The sequence below is a fragment of the Penaeus vannamei genome, chromosome 25 (assembly GCF_042767895.1).
Source record: "Penaeus vannamei isolate JL-2024 chromosome 25, ASM4276789v1, whole genome shotgun sequence".
NCBI lineage: Eukaryota > Metazoa > Arthropoda > Malacostraca > Decapoda > Penaeidae > Penaeus > Penaeus vannamei.
In genome coordinates, this window is record NC_091573.1 from 9,716,832 (window position 1) to 9,721,831 (window position 5,000).

The window sequence follows — 5,000 nt, forward strand, 5'->3', positions numbered from 1 at the left end:
GGAGAAGGCGAAGAAGGAGAGGAAAGAGAGGACAGGGGATAGAAGTGGAGAAGGGGGAGAGGGGAAAGGGAAAAAGAGAAAGAGAGGGGAAAGGGGGATGGGGGTGGAGAAGGAGAACGGGCAGAAGAGAGGGAGGGGGTGGATGGGGGAGGGAGATCGAGAGGATCTGGAGGAAAGGAACGTATCGAAAAAGGGGGAAGGGGAATGGGAGGTGAAAAGAGAGGAATAGGGGAGAGGAAGAAGAGAGAGGTATAGGAGAGAAAGACGGAGTAAAGGAAGGGAGAAAAGGGAAAAAAAAGAAGGGAGAGGGAGAAGAGATAGAAGAGAGAGACAGAGAATAGAGAATAAAAAGAGAAAGACAACAGCAGATAGAAAAAAACGAAAAGAAAATAAATCAAAAATATATATATAAAATCCAAATTAAACCCGACCCCCCTAAAAAAAGAAAGAAAACGACCAAAACAACGGAAAAGAAAACGAAGAAAACCGGCATAGAAAACGGGCAGAACTTTTCCTTACATCTTCTCTTCCATAACATTTACATAACAAATTGAAATCCAATACAGATCTTTTATTTTCATTTGTTTGTTTGTTTCCCACAGATTGCGACTTGCGGCAGATGAAGTGAAGTTGCTTGTCGTTGGTAAGTAGTTTGATGTAGATTTTATTCTGTTTTATTATTGTTATTGTTGTTGTTGGTGTTATTATTATTATTATTATTATTATCATTATTACTATTATTATTATTATTATTATTATTATTATCATTATTATTATTATTGTTATTACTATTATTATTATTATTATTATTATTGCTATTATCATGGTTATTATTATTATTGCTATCATTATTATTTTTCTTTATTATTTTTATTATTACTATTATCATTATAATTATTATTGTTATTATTATGATTATTATTTTTATCATTATTATTATTATTATTATTATTATTATTATTATTATTATTATTATTATTATTATTATTATTATTATTATTATTATTATTATTTTGTTTCTGTATCTGAGGTGGGTAATTTATTGGTTTTATTTTTATTATCACCATCATTTTCATCATCATCATCATCATCAATTTCCTTTATATTTTATCTACATTTTCATCTACAATTTTCGCTTTATCCAAAAATTATACATTTCCTTCCATTGCTATCTACTAATTCATCCATTTATCCGCATAGATTTCAAAGAAATAAAACCAAATAAGAAATGATAAGAAACAAAGAAAGAAACAAAAAATAACCGAAGGAGAACAAAGAACAAACAAAAACATTCCCGTTCTCTCCTTCCTTGATTCCTTTGTCGAATCTGATCAACATAACAGCTGAGAAATCCTGGTGGGGGGGGGGAGGGGAAGGGAGGGGAGGAGGGGCTTTCATGGTCGATTCAATCTTGCTGTTGTTTCTTTTGTTTGGTTGTTTGTATGTTTGTTGTGTTGTATTTTCTGGTTGTTTGTTGTTTGCTTCTGCATTGTTTTCCGTTGGTTATGTCTTTATCTCCCTTCTTTCTCTGTTTGTCTGGGTCTAACTCTCTCTCTCTCTCTCTCTCTCTCCTTCTCCCTCCCTCCTTCCCCTTCCCCCTCCCCTCTGCCCTCCCCTTCCCCTCCCTTCTCCCTCCCCTCCCCTTCCCCTCTCCTCCCCCTCCCCCTCCTCCTCCTCCCCCTCCTCCTCCTCCTCCCCTCCTCCTTCCCTCCCTCCCTCCTTTCCACCTCCCTTCCTCCCTTCCTTCCCTCCCCCTCCCTGTGCGTGTCCTTGTAGTTCCGGGTTCAGAGCGGAAAGCCTGCCGGATCTGCGGGAATTTGGGGAATGAGGTTAAGGTGTGGGGAGGGAGGGAGGGAGGGAGGGAGGAGGAGGAGGGAGAGAGGAAGGGGGAAGGGAGGAGGTGGAGAGGAAGAGGAGGAGGGAGGAGAGGGGAGGGAGGAGGGAGGGAGGGAGGGAGAGAGGGAGAGGGAGAGGAGGAGGAGAAGGGAGGAGGGAGAGGGAGGAGGAGAGGGAGGGAAGGAGGGAGAGGGAGGAAGGGAGAGGAAGGAGAGGAGAGGGGAGGGAGAAGAGGAGGGATGGAAGGAGGGAGAGAGGGAGGAAGGGAGAGGGGAAGGGAGGGAGAGAGAAGGAGAGGAGGAGAGGGAAAGGAAGGAGAGGAGGGAGGGAGGGAGAAGAGGAGGGATGGGGAAGGAGGAAGGAGGGAGAGAGAGAGAGTGGAGGAAATGGGAAGGGAGGAAAGGAGGGAAGAAGGAGGGAAGAAGGAAGGAGGAAGGAATATCGAAGAAATGAAGAAATAGAGAGAGAGAGAGAGAGAGAGAGAGAGAGAGAGAGAGAGAGAGAGAGAGAGAGAGAGAGAGAGAGAGAGAGAGAGAGAGGTAGAGCACGAAAGAAAGAAAGAAAATGGAAGGAAAGAGTAGAAGGAATTGTGAAAGGGAATAGATAAAAGGTGGAGGAAGACGAAGAGGAAGAGGAAGAGGGAATGGTAAAAGAAAGACGGAAAGAGAGAATGCTGGAGGAGATGGAAGTGGAGTGGAAGAGAAGAAATAAGTGGAGAAGGAGGAGGAGGAGGAGGAGGAAAAAGTGGAGAGGAAGAATGAACTAAAAGGAGGAAGAATAGCAATAGTAATAATAACAGACGAAGATAGAAATAACAGGAAAAGGGAAAAGGAGAAAGAGGAATGAATGAATTGAAAAGAGAAATAATAATGACAATGGTAATTATGATGATGAGAATAATAATTGTGATAATGATTATAACAATAATTAAGATAACGAAGGACAGAACAAGAACAAGAAACTAAATTCATTAAATAAAAAAGAGACAAATAAAGCGAGAGAAAAATAAAAAAACTTACCCAATTATACAGAGCAGAGTGAGATACCCAAGGCAAACTTAGATGAGGTTATGAAATGAATTAATAAGGAAGATTAATGATGTTTACTTTATCATAAGACAAACAGAACAATTAGATTTTTTTTTTTTTTTTTTTTTTTTTTACATCATGTCACTACAGAGTCGCTGGGGAATAAAAAAAGGATAAAACAGAGAATAAAAATAATGAAGAATAGATAAAAAAAATGATAAAAATAATAGATGATAAAAGAATAACAAAATACAATAAAGATACAAGATTCCTATAATTTTGCAATAAATCAGAGAATAGAAATAATGAAGAATAGATAAAAAGAATGATAAAAAAATAATAGATAATAAAAGAATAACAAAATACAATAAAGATACAAGATTCCTATCATTTTATATTTTTCTTGATAATGCAATTCAGATTATCCAGTTTATCATATCATGTATTAATATCTGTATCAGTTATAATTCCACAGTAATTACTAATTCAACACATGTTATTAATTCAACACATGTTATTAATTCAACGCATTTCAACATGTTCTTGGATGGTATGATAATGCGCTAACATAATGATGATGATTGATAATGATCACTTTTGATATCACACATTAATCATGTATTTCATATTCCGTTATTATACATTTTAATATTCATTTTAATCATGGAATAATTTCTCCTTCCGCTTTTAGAATGAATAGAAATGGAAACAAAGATGCAAAGTAATAGATAAGGCAACGGATAAATACAATAGATAAAAAAGATGAATTGGAACGATAGATTGATAAATTAATTAATTGGTTTATGAATAGGTGATTGAATATTTACATAACTGAATGCAATAAGTGAAATAAATCATTGAAGTAGTAATAAATGTTTTCACCGGAGAAAAAGAAGAACACAGACAACAACAACAACAACAACAACCACAACAACAACAGCAACATCAACAACAGCAACATCATCAACAGCAACAACAACAAAAAACAACAACAATAACAACATCAACAACAACAACAACATCAACAACAGCAACATCATCAACAGCAAAACAACAAAAAACAATAACAACATCAACAAAATCAACAACAACAACAAACAACAACAACAATAAAACAAAGAAAACGAGCAGTAAGTCACTACAACAGTGTGTGAAGGAGCGAAGATGTGTGCCGGGTCAGAAGGGTGAAAGTCACGGACGATTATAATTATCTGTGACCCTTAAGGCACCTTTTTTTTCTTTTTTTGGCTCCGGGGTGTTTCACGGCCTGCATTCGGGGGATCCTTTTGCCTCGGGGGGGGGGGGGTGCGAAAGTCGGTCTTTTTCTCTCTCTCTCTCTCTCTCTCTCTCTCTCTCTCTCTCTCTCTCTCTCTCTCTCTCTCTCTCTCTCTCTCTCTCTCTCTCTCTCTCTCTCTCCCTTCCTCCTCCTCCCTCCCTTCCTCCCTCTCTCCCTCCCTCCCTCTCTCCCTCCCTCCTTTCCTCCCTCCCTCCCTCTCTCTCGTTATAAAAAGGTAAAAGAGAAAATAAAGCAAGTGATAATAATAGAATACCGCCAATCAAGAGAGGGGAACGAAGAGGGGAAATGATTAGAAGGATATTCGCCAGGGGGGGGGGAGATTGGGGGGAGGGGGAAGGAGGGAGAGGGGAAAAGGGGAAAATGGAAAATGGGGAGGAATGAGGAAGAATGGGGAAAGAAAAGGAGGGGTAGGGAGAGAGGGAAGGGAGTAAGGAAGAGGGAATAGAAGGGAGGAAAGGGGAAGGGGAAAGAAAGGGAAAGGAGGCAGAGGAGTGGAAGGGGAGAAGAAGAAAATGGAAGAAGAGGAGAGGAGAGAAGGTGAGAAGGAGACGAGAGGAGAGAAGAGGAGAGAAGGTTAGAAGGAGAGGAGAGGAGAGGAGAGAAGGTGAGGAGAGAAGAGGAGAGACGGTTAGAAGGAGAGGAGAGGAGAGGAGAGAAGGTTAGAAGGAGAGGAGAGGAGAGGAGAGAAGGTGAGGAGAGAAGAGGAGAGGAGAGTGAAGGAATTAAGAAGGGGAGGAGGAAGAGAGAGGACTAGGGAGGGGTGGGGGGGTAGGGGGAGGTGATGTGAGACCTACATATGGAATGTGTGAGAAAGAATCACTTTTAATGGGGATGGTATG

The 5,000-nt window shown here is 39.7% G+C and overlaps 1 protein-coding gene across 1 annotated transcript in view; it reads left to right on the forward strand.

Moving 5' to 3' along the window:
* The window catches only part of LOC113804648 (chaoptin), a 148,498-nt gene that overhangs the window by 99,986 nt on the left and 43,512 nt on the right, over positions 1–5,000 (forward strand). Inside the window, exon 3 of the mRNA XM_070139099.1 lies at positions 603–643. The gene's annotated coding sequence lies outside the window, so the exon portion shown is untranslated. The remainder of the gene's footprint in view (positions 1–602; positions 644–5,000) is intronic.